Source organism: Dendrobates tinctorius, unplaced genomic scaffold (assembly GCF_039654945.1).
Source record: "Dendrobates tinctorius isolate UK_male_01 unplaced genomic scaffold, ASM3965494v1 ptg000086l, whole genome shotgun sequence".
NCBI lineage: Eukaryota > Metazoa > Chordata > Amphibia > Anura > Dendrobatidae > Dendrobates > Dendrobates tinctorius.
In genome coordinates this window covers 41,417,327-41,429,958 of record NW_027361754.1, presented here as the reverse complement: position 1 = coordinate 41,429,958, position 12,632 = coordinate 41,417,327, and positions in this window count along the sequence as shown.

Sequence of the window (12,632 nt, the reverse complement as noted above, 5' to 3'; positions counted from 1 at the left end):
ACATCTTTTTCTGTATAAATTTGATTAGTTTTTTTGGATTTCGTTGTTTGGTGAATTGTATCATTAGAACAGGACCTTTTGGTCATGTGAGATGTATCAGGTAGATGATTGGTCTCTGTGTCTTTTAAATCTGTGTGTGATCTTGATATGTTAATTTTGATAAAGATCACATGTAGCGATCGAAACGCGTCGCTTATAGCGCTCCTGTGTGAGCTGATGCAGTCCTGGAGCTGACTTGTTCATTATCCATTTTGGAATAAACTTGGAAATTTAATTCCTTGTGGAGCTGGATTTTTCTTCTTACTTCTTCATTGAATTGACCACGGCAGGATGGTGTTCCGTGCTCCTAATAAGTCGGTGAGCTGGCTTTACATTTTTATATTCTTATGTGAATACTCGTGGTTTTCACAGTGAATTGTCCTCCTTGGAAGGACACTTCCATTTTTTTCTCCTTTTCCAGCTTCAAGACATTTCCATTGCAACAATGGTGAGTGGCTGGCTATAGAGGTTACATGTCTGTACAACCAGAACAGAATGTACAGAGTCCAGATCACTACTTCCTCTTCCTGTTGTAAAAACAAGTGACCTCTGCAGCCAAATACTAGCGGCAGCGATAACAAGCTGGTCATAGCTGCCTATGATTTCCTCACCTTCACATTCCCATCCCCATAGGATGAGAAAGCCGTAGGCTGGATATGGACTCTGGAAAATCTTTGCAAGGAGTCTTAGATGATCAGTAGATAAGTATGTTTTTTTTATTTTTCGACCATGCTGTATGCTAAAAATCTGAGTTGCAGAGCCCCTTTAAGCATGTATATTTTTTTTCCAATTGCCCAGATAGTGTCAAAAATCAATACATTTGGGAACAAAGTACAATGTGATTTTTTGATCTATTATCACATTTCAAAAACAAATAGATACAAGGGCTAATTTTTCAGACTTTAACAAACCTATCAGTATTTTTTTGAAACCCATAAATATATGTCCAGTATAGGGTATAATCCAAAGAAAAATCTAGCTAATTACGTAATTGGCATTTCCAAATATTTCTAGCTCCATGGACATTTCTCTATAGTGCACTGATTTAGTATGACTTGTGCCTGAGAATCATTATTGTCTCTGGATCAACGTGATAGGACCATGAATGAGATGAGAGATTAAATGTAATAGACTGAAAGTTCACAGCAGACACAGTCAATCTTGCCAAGAGACGAATGACAGCGCCATAGTTTATACCCAAGACGGAATGACATACAGTACATGAGGTCACAGAGCTGGGATATGTCCTGCCCGTTACCTTCTATGTTCCTTGTAAAGAAAGGTGCTTGTAAATATTGCTCTTTTATATCAAGCGATCTAAGTGAAGCTGCATTACCCCTAAGCCGATCGGCTGACAACCGTATTCTTCACAATTTTACTGCTAATGAGCAGTTGCCACCAAATGTCACTGATGTGTGAGAAAAGCTAATAAAACTGATTCCAGGAAGAAACATATGAGATTGTAGTAAAAGTGAGGGAAAAAAACTCAAAAGTTACAAACTAAACTCCAGCAGATAGTAAATATGTTCTTACGCTATAGAAATGGTCTGACAACCTGCAGAGCCAAGGGCAAGCTTAAAAAGGGGGGGGCTACTGGTGGCCAAAAACCCATCTATGAACTGTTTATAAAAGAACAGTAAAGAAGTTCTGCCACTTACCCTGATTGGGTTTAGTCAGTACTTATATACTGTAACTCTATGTTACACTATTCCTCTGTTATTTGTCCTAGAAATATATACTGTAAATTTAGTGTTCCTGCAATGTCTTCTGTCACCAGGTGACACCATACTCATTCTGCAGGTGGCACTGGTGATACAAGAGAGATTGGTACCAGATGACCTAGAAGGTGTAGGCTCTGTCCAGCCATTTAGATTGGGTGGCTGGGAGTTGCAGTGCTGTCTCACAGAATGGGTGTGTCTGCTTCAAGATGAAGTGATCAGCTCCTTGCTCCAGCCAACTGGAGTGCACCACTCTACTTAAACTTCCAGCTTACTGCTGGAAGCTGATAGATATAGCTTTGTGCTTTTCTGATTCAGTACTGTCTAGTTTACTCCTTGTTGTTATCTTCGTTCCTTGTATGACCTTGGCTTGTGTTTCTGACTCTTCTTACGGATCCTGAGTTTGCCCTCGATACAACTACTCAGCTTTAACTCTGCTTGGCAACTATTCATGCCAATGGTTTGCATTTATGGATAGCAGCCCTTCTATAGATAGCAATCCACTGGAACCCATTGTAAGTCAAGATCCCTGTACAGGGCTTAAAGGGTGTCAGGCTTTCTCTGGAATCTGCCAAATGCAGTGGCTTGTGCCAAGTCTGTACGAGGTAGCCTTTTTTGAAACTTGTGGCCTCAGACAGATGTAACAAAAGCAAGTTGTAGTTTTGAATGACACCATTCATTTTACTATATGGTGAAAATTCCTCCGCTGTCTTTTCGAGTTTCATTTTTACAGTTTTTCCTGTCAGGTAAAAAAAAAAAGACCTAGCAATATGATTCTCCAGGTCAAAATATTTGAGTGATAATACATTTTAAAATTGTTTTTTCTTTATTTTAGAGCTGAAAAATTATTCACAAATTTGTAAAAACAAAACAAAAACATAATTTGGTTTGTGTCACCATTGTCAGAGACCCGAAAATTCTTTTATTTCTCCATCTATTGCGTTACGTTTAGGTTTGTTTTTGCGCTACAAGTTGATGCTTTTATTGATAATATATTAGGGTGCAAGCTATGTTGTGATCACTTTTTAGGTCATTTTGTTTGAAGAGGTGCAGAAACAAAAAAATGGCAATTCTGATGTTTTGATTTTTATTTGGCCCTACAGCGTTTATCGTACAGGTTAAATGATTTTATATTTAAATAAATTGGACTTTTGTGAACATGGTAACACTAAATGATTTGTTTTAATTAGTTTTATGTCTTTGTTATTTTACCATGGGAAAATGGGATGATTTTCGTTCATGCGGCACATGAACTGCTTTGCCAGAAACCTTCACTGGTGCACATGCTAGTTTTGTAAGGCCATGCCCTCTTGAAAATGCTACTTAAATTTTGACCATTTTTGAAATTGATTTGGCTGATAGCCAGCGCTCAGGCAAGGCATTTTATGCCCTCTAACCTGTTGTCCATTAGGACTCCCTCTTTCCCTTCCACCTTACAAGTATTGAACCCTTTGACATCACTTGCCTTGTAAGAAAATAATAATGTTATTAGAGTTTGTCTTTTGATTCTCCAGTTATTTTCTTCTTGTTGAAATTGTATCAAATTATTTTATACTGTTTACTACATCTATATCTGTGTTTTTATGTAACTATTTTATTACCATAACCTTAAATCTATCCCTAACCCTGAAATTTTGCACTCCATAGAAATTTGGCACTCAGGGAACATCCTCTTATGAGCCTCCCCAAAAATTATGCCACTGCCGCCTAATAACAAAGCATTCTGCTCTTAGGCAAAGGAAGTCTTCTCTCTGTAGTTTAGGTGGCAAGATTTGCCAACTCCTCCTGGAAACTAGGATGTCTACTTTTTTTCCTGGATCCTTGCCCTCAACTTTCATTTTAATTTTTCCCCTTTTAAATGTTGCAAAAATCCCAAAAAGGTTTTCCACCATTAAATCTCTAGTGTATTGCAGAGAACACTGAGATATCAACATTTTCCATGATTCTATAGAGCCTCTTGCAAATCATATGACACCATGTATGTTCCTTTGCTGTATTCCTATTATATGCCTAACCAACTTACTAACTTATGCTTTTGCTGTATAAAAAAACCCCTGAGATTTTGAAGGTTAGCTGGCCCAAGCCCTGTACCTTTTTTCATTCTCTGCTTGTTTGGACTCTTAGTTTTCAGGGGCTTTGCCAGCACAAGGCATCTGTAGTCCGCATCCTTTTTTATTGGCTCTGTGTATGGGATCACCCAACAATGACAACATTCATGCTAAGAAAAAACAACTGCACTCTGAAATGCTGTAAAATACAAACATTGAATATAGAAATTTGGAACTGCATTACTCCTATAGAAAACATGTTATAAATGAAGGTACTTAGAGCACAAATTGGCCAATTCGTGAGAGCCCAACAGCTAGCGACAAGGTGTTCCCCTTTGTTAGGATCCTAACCTAATATGATGCCTCTCTTGGGCTGAAAGCAAACAATTTTAAGGGCAGGTAGTATCCAGCTCTAATTTAAAGCGCCTTAGCCTGATTGGAGGAGTGCTCAGTAAGAGGGAGTATACTACAAATATCAAAAAAACTGACCAGCACCTCCAAAAGTACAAAGACAAATGTGAACAGGTGCAAGTTGAGACAACCAAGTCAATAAAGCTAAGAAAAAACAGCTCAACTCTGAAATGCTATAATATGCAAAGATTGTATATAGGAATTTAAAACTGCATTACTGCTACAGTACACTCCCTCTGAGCACTCCTATCATCCTAAGGCATTTTTATTAGAGCTGGATCCTACATGCCTTTCCACATTGTAGGCTTTTAGCCATGGAGAGCCATTATATTAAGTTAAGAGCCAAAGAAAGGGGAATGCCTTGTCACTGGCTGTTGAGTTTTGACGAATTGGCCAATTTGAGCGCTATACCTTTATTTTTTAATATTTTCTATAGAAGTAATGAGGTTCTAAATTCTTATATTCAATGTTTGCATATTATAGCATTTCAGAGTGCAGCTGTCTTTTCTTAGCTTTATTGACTTGGTCATCTTAGCTTGCACCTGTTCACACTTGTTGTGTTCTGTTTGGAGGTGCTGGTCAGTCTTTTTGATATTTGTATCACAACATTCATGTTGTCAGATCATTAATCTAGTTAATCTCGATGGCAAAGCAGAGCGGTATATTCATTCAAGCAGGGCATAGGCCACTTCAGGTCTAATTATTTTAAGGTTAGGGACACATGACCATATTTTCTCTCATCCAAGAAAATTGATCCATTTATGTTAATCACACTATGATCAAACTCTGATCAGAGCTTGATCGTAGTGTGCTCCTATTTTCTCGGAAGTAGAGAAGATGGAAAAAAAATGTATCAATCTTCGCCATTCTGTCGGATCTTGATTTATCGTATCGCACTAGGACCAAAAATATGGTTGTCTGCACAAGCCCTAATGCTCTGGGGCCTCAGAGCCAGCACATGCAGTTATGAAGAGAATAAGGCTGGGTTGTAGAGATGAGCGACTTTGCCTTTTTTCGGGTCGAGTCGGGTTTCATGAAACACGACTTTCGTAAAAGTCGGGTCGAACGAAATCGGCCGACTATAGGGAAAAGTCGGAGGCCGACTGTAACACGAAACCCAATGCAAGTCAAAGGGGGAGGCAAAGTCGGCAGGGAGTGGAGGGCGGTAAACAGACCTACAGTCAATTCTTATAACTGAAGCTTGTCAACCTTAATTTACTTCCTAATAATAGCTACGCATTGAAAACTGGGGGTTATTTGGCTAAAGTTGTGGGGGGTTGGGCTGGCTCCAGGTTTTCGTGTGCCCTGGGCCAAAGGGTGTCAGTACGCCCCTTTAACACATACCACAACTCATGATGCTCTGATACGGCACAGAAATATAGGTATAGTACAATGACAAATATTTCACTGCTTACATGACATGACTGATCTATTTCAAATTGTACAATAGCTCAAAAAAAGGACAGTATATTACTCCATACAGTATTATGGCCACCACATTGTGCGCCATAAAGAATAATGAGCCCCATATATTTCTCCATACAGAATAATTGGTCACATATAATGTACCATACAGTATATGATGAGCTCCACATAATGTTACAGTATATGATGGTCCCCATGGACGATGCTCCAGTGTGTTATGAGCCCAAATAATGCTCCATATATAATGGGCCCCATTTGTAATGCTCCAGTGTATAATGTGCCCCATAGATGCTGCTCCAGTGTCTGATCTGCCCTATTTAGAATGCTCCAGTATATGAAGGGCCCCATGGATGATGCTCCAGTGTCTTATGGGCCCAAATAATGCTCCATATATAATAGGCCCCATTTGAAATGCTCCAGTGTATAATGTGCCCCATAGATGCTGCTCCAATGTCTGATCTGCCCCATTTAGAATGCTCCAGTATATGATGGGCCCCATGGATGATGCTCCAGTGTCTTATGGGCCCAAATAATGCTCCATATATAATGGGCCCCATTTGAAATACTCCAGTGTATAATGTGCCCCATAGATGCTGCTCCAATGTCTGATCTGCCCCATTTAGAATGCTCCAGTATATGATGGGCCCCATGGATGATGCTCCAGTGTCTTATGGGCCCAAATAATGCTCCATACATAATGGACTCCATTTCTAATACTCCAGTGTATAATGGGCCCTGTAAATGCTGCTCCAGTGTCTGATGTCCCCCATCTGGAATGCTCCAGTATATGATGTGCCTCATGGATGATGCTCCAGTGTATGATGGGCCCAAATAAAGCTCCATATATAATAGGCTCCATTTCTAATGCTCCAGTATATAAGGAGCCCGTAAATGCTGCTCCAGTGTCTGATGTCCCCCATTTGGAATGCTCCAGTATATGATGGGCCCCATTTTTAATTAACCCAGGCATAGTATGTGAAAAGAGCTCCATGGAGTAATCTGAAGTGTGTGCTGCCGCATACTTCACTTTTATTGTGGGTGAAGGACACAAGGAAAGGGGTTGCTCCTGACCAGAAGCTTGCACTGACAACTCAGTGCTTGCATTTTTTGAAACTTCAGAAGAGGAGGCGATAGAGCTGGAGGCTGTTTCAGCAATGTAAGCCAAAAACAGTTACTGATGCTCTGGCTTTAAAAGCAGTCTACCTACTCCCAGAAAAGAGAGCCTTACAGGCCTTCCAGAGCTACAATATGATGCAGGCTCAACACCTCCTGCCTTAGCTGCTATTGTGTTTTTGGCACTACCAGCAGATGCACCACCACCACCATCAGTACCAGGTGGCCCCCCATGCCCACGTCCACATCCTCTTCCACCATACTTCCTCATGTTTTGGAAAATGGACCCAAAATACCAGCAGATATACGGTACTGTATCAGAAGCGCACAGCTCTATGCAGTCTAGGGATAACAGTAAATCTCTGTATATATTTCATGAGTCATACACAGACGATCACATGCTCAGTATGGAGTACACAATAAAATAAAAATTTGAAAAAGGGTACAGTATCACCAGACACAAGGTATATATAGTATAGTGTAAACATTAGGAATCTCCATATATATTTCAGGAGGCAGACACAAACACTCTCAGGCCCAGTATGGATTACACAAGAATATGAAAAGCTGTAAATGGGTAATGTAACACAAGTGTACAGCTCTATACAGTGTTGGGGTAATCTTAAATCTCCAAATATATTTCCGGAGTAACAGACAGACGTTCATAGGCTCATTATGGATTACACCAGAATCTAAATAGCAAAAACGGTTACTGTATCAGAAGCGTACAGCTGTATACAGTGTTGGCCAAATTTGAAATTTCAGTATATATTTCCGGAGTCACCCTCAGACGCTCACTCAGTCTGGGTTTGACCATAATAAAAAATGTTGTAAAAAAGGTACTGGATAACAATATAGCAAATATATATTATAGGGTACAATTGAAATCTCCATATACATAGTCCTGAAGTCACTTTAAGATGCTTATTCAGTATGGATTTGACCGTAGTACTAAATGTCGAACAAACTTACTGTATAACAAGATACAAGATGTATGGAGTATGGGGTAAAAATTGGTATCTCCGATTCACCGTGTATATAGAAGGTGTAAACCACACACGCTCACTCCCAATGGATGATACCATAATGAAAAATTTTGAACAAAGGTAATGTATCTGCGCATACCAGGTGTATCCAGTCTAGGGGTAATTGTAAATTTCCATTTATTCTTCCGGAGTCAGACACAGACACTCACAGGCTCACTATGTATTACACCAGAATTTAAAAAGTAGAAAAAGGGAAAGGTATTCGAAGCGTACAACAGTATACAGTGTTGTGGTACTTTTAAATCTTCGTTTATATTTCAAAGTCAGTAAGGCAGTCCAGACTCTCCACTACTGGAAACTACATGGATACAAGTACAGACGGAAAGTCGAGTGTTAGCAGAAATTTGAGAATTACTCATCGCGGGAAAACCTCCCGGTAGATGTTGCAGAGGCGATGCAGACCCTCAATTACTGTGTCTGTGGAGACAGCGAAAATGGTTCTTTGTGAAGAAAGGATTGCTTTATCGCAGTAGCATGTATCACAACACCACTACTCGTCTCCATCAAATTGTGATCACAGGGAGAGATGTAGACATGGTCCTCACTGCCTAGCATGATGTGTCTGGTCATTTGGGAGTGCAGAAGACAGAAGCCACAGGCCATAGGCGATTCTATTGGATTGGCATGAGAGGAGACCTTGACAAATTCTGGCAAGAATGTCACACGACTGTGACTATCACAACTGTGAAAGGTGATCATAAAGCACCACTGCATCCGCTTGTAAGTTGACGTCCATTGCAAATGATAGCCATTGATCATCTGAAGGTAGAGGCCAGCAGGACAGGCCATAGCTACATCTTAACCATCAGCGATCAATACACCAAATTTCTAGTGGCTGTCACTGTGAAGGATTTAACTGCCCAGACTACACAGCGGTGGAGCAGGGAGAGGTAAGTATTGCAACTTGCAAGTGCTGTGGCCATGACCAAGCAGGGGGGCACACTTGTGGTCGACGGTACTGGCACAGGGCCCCTCATAGTACGCTGGTGTGTCTGATGGCGAGTGGGCGCCCCACCGTCAGAGACACTGTATTGTACTATGAGGGACCCTCTGCCAGTGCCGTCAGCCATCAGTGAGCCCTTCCACCTGTTCAGAGCAATGGCACTTGCCCGGGTGCGCCAGGTGTTGACCCCAGTCCTTGGGGGTGGTGGGCAGCCCAGTTAGGAAGGTTTAAAAAATGGCATATGTTGGTGTGTTGGCTGGACATTCAGCTGCTGCAAATGGCGGAATTGGGCAAGTCCGAGGAATTGGAGGACAAAAGCGAGGCAGTTTTCTTGCAACCTATGTGTCATCAGGGGAAGGTGCGACAAAATCCTTTGAAACCCATGCATGGTTCATTTTAATGAAGGTTAGATCATCAACATTTTGGGTCGACAGATGGGTCCTTTTTTCTGTCAGGATTGATCCAGCAGCACTGAAGACTCTTTCAGATAACACACTAGCAGCAGGGCAAGCAAGCTCCTGTAAGGTATAGTGTGCCAATTCAGGCCAGGTGTCCAGTTTAGAGGCCCAATAGTCAAAGGGGAATGACCTGTGAGGAAGAACATCGATATGGGAGGAGAAGTAGTTTGCAACCATAGTTGACAACTGCTGTCTCCTGTCACTTTTAATCGATGCAGTATTAGGTCTCTTTCACACATCAGTTTTTTGCCTTCAGGCGCGATCCGGCTTTTTTTTGTAAAACCGGATCCGGCAAAATGCAATGCCGGATCCGGTTTTTCCCCATTGACTTGCATTAGCGCCGGATTGTGCCGGATGGCATTGCGTTTCATCTGTTTTTTGCCGGATCCGGCAACTTGTCTCATTCCGGCGTCTGGAAAAAACGTCTACTGTAACGTTTTTTGTCTCCGGCGAAAAAGCCGGAAGCGCCGGATCCGGCGCTTCCAGCTTTTTGCTACAATGAAAGTCTATGGGCGCCGGAATGCACCGGATCCAGAAAAAGACGGATCCAGCCACCGGATCTGGTTTTTTTAAGTCTGCGCATGCTCAGATCCAATTGGCCAGCCTCCAGGAACAGAGACGGATCCAGCAAAAAAACGGATCCGTTTCTACAGTTCTCCAAAATTTATGCCGGATCCGTTTTTTCTAAAAAAAGCCGGATCCTGCCTGACGGCAAAAAACTGATGTGTGAAAGTAGCCTTAGCAGTCGTGTGAGCGGTACTTGAGAAATCATTCCACAACATGGTCATTAAACCCCTGTCTCCAACGTCACTTCGGCTGTGTGCACCACGAACATCTCTTCCATTGTGCCCACTATGGCTCGTTGGAGAACCAGCACCGCTGCTGTGTGCTGGGAAAGCTTCAAACAAACGGTTTACTAGAGTTGCTTGTTTGTTAGCCAATATTATCTCTAGGTTCTCCTGTGGCATGATGTTGTGTAATTTGCCTTTGTAGCGTGGATCGAGGATGCTGGCCAGCCAGTAGTCGTCATCCTTCATCATTTTGGCAATGCGGGGGTCCCTTTTTAGGATCCGCAAGGCATAATCGCACATGTGGGCCTATGCTCCAGGTGTTAATAATGCACTGCCACTGCTGGGTGGAGGAGCATTTTCTGGCAAATCCACATCAATCCTACAATCCCGCACAAACACTGTACCTGACCTTGGAATGCCAACATTTTCTCTTGCCCCTGAGAAGCATCCTCCTGCCTAAAATAATCATCCTCCTCATCCTCCTCCTCCTCCTCTTCTTCCTCCACCTCGTCCAGGACAGTTCCCTGACCAGACAATGGCTGACTGTCAGCAAGGCTTCCCTCCTCCTCCTCCTGTTAAACCTCCTCTGCTGCAGACGCCAGATCCTTAATGTGCATCAAACTTTGCATAAGCAGATGCATCAGTGGGATGCTCATGCTTATGATGGCGTCGTCTGCGCTTACCAGCCATGTGCATTCCTCAAAACACTGAAGGACTTTACAGAGGTCTTTCAGCTTTGACCACTGCACACCCGACAATTCCATGTCTTCCCTCAAACTACCTGCCCGTGTATCCTCCCACAAATGCATTACAGCCTGCCTCTGTTCGCACAGCCTCTCAACCATGTGCAGGGTGGAGTTCCACCTTGTTGCAATGTCTATGATTAGGCGGTGCTTGGAGAGGTGGAGCAATCGCTGCAGCTTCTGCATACGAGTGGAGTGGGCGCTTGAGTGACGGATGTGCGAGCACAGTCTTCGCACCTTATGGAGAAGTGATGTTAACTCTGGATAATTATTAAGGAAGCACTGCACCACCAGGTTCAAAGTGTGAGCCAGGCAAGGTTATCACTGACTTCCTTGCCTGCCTCAAGATGTATACTGCTCAGCCATGACTCAGTTTGTCGCTGCAAGTAGTCGGCCATTACCTCCGCGGTGTGTCTGTTGTCGCCCAAAGACATCATCTTTAACACAGCCTGCTGACGCTTACCACTAGCTGTTCGATAGTGGGACATCTCGTGTGCAACACTGCCAGCTGCGGAAGGAGTGCTTGTGCGACTCTGCTCTGTGGATGAGCTTTCGCTTATGGAGGAGGAGGAAGAGGAGGAGGGTCGAAAGCCTACAGCCAACTGTTTCCTATACCGTGGGCTAAGCAGCACTGTTCTACCACCACTCTCCCCTGTGGACCCTGCATCCTCCACATTAACCCAGTGCACAGTGATGGACATGTAACGGTCCTGGTCATGCCTACTGGTCCATGCATCTGTTGTGAGGTGCACCTTTCCACTCACTGACTGTTTGAGTGCATAGACAATGTGGTCTTTCACATGCCGGTGGAGGGCAGGGATGGCTTTTCGAGAAAAAAAGTGCCGAATGAGTAAGTCATAGCGTGGGACAGCCTAGGCCATGAGCTCGCAGAAAGCTTCGTTTTCAACCAAACGGTAGGACATCATCTCTAATGAGATTAGTTTGGCAATGTAGGCGTTCAAACACAGTGTATGCGGATGAGAGGATGAGTACTTTCTTGTCCTACTCAGAGTGTCTGGTAGAGTGAGCTGGACTGGAGAGCTGCATATGGGGGAAGTAGCGGTGGACCAGACGGAGTGAAAGGGGGTTGGTGATGGTATTGGTTGTGATGGCCTAGATTCAGTGTTGTGTTGCAAAACCACTGTGATTCCCTGAGTATTTTGGCCTTGCGACAACACCTCCACATTTAGTGCTGGTGGTGTGCTTAACAGTGGCGGTGGTCTTACAGTGGGGGAAGCAATGGAGTGTTGCTGGCTACCTTCAGTCGGAGCAGGTGCACATGTGGTACCTGAGGTTTTGTAGTCCGTCCACGCTTGCAAGTGCATGTTGATTAAATGTCTAAGCATGCAACTGGTATTCAAATTTCTGAGTTGTTTACCTCGGCTAAAGGTCCTTCTGCATTTCTTACAGGTAACCTTTGCCTCATTAGTAGGATTTTGGACAATTAAGTGCCACACTGCACTATTCCTACTATAGTGTACATTTTCTGGCCTTGCACGCTGTGCTAAGTTGACCGTCTGGCCAAGCCGTCCTGCAACTCTTTTAGGTTTTGGTCCACGTTTTTGGACAGCTACGGGCCTGCCAGATAACCGCTGCTGCGATATCAATGCCTGCTGCGCATCCTTCTCCTTATCTGAACTATTGTCAGCGCCACCCTCCTCCCCAATGGATGCCAATCCAGGTCAAGAACTGGGTCATCCATCACCTCCTCTTCAAATTCATCTGCACCTTCCTCTTTACCTTCCTCTGTGTCACCATGTAAGGTGGTATAGTATGTGGGAAGGGGCACCTGAGTTTCAGCAGTGTCAGATTCTGGCTCAGTAGACTGTGAGGGCAATGTAGTGCTCTGGGTCAATGTACCAGCAGAATCATCTAGCAGTGGCTGTGCATCAGTGCA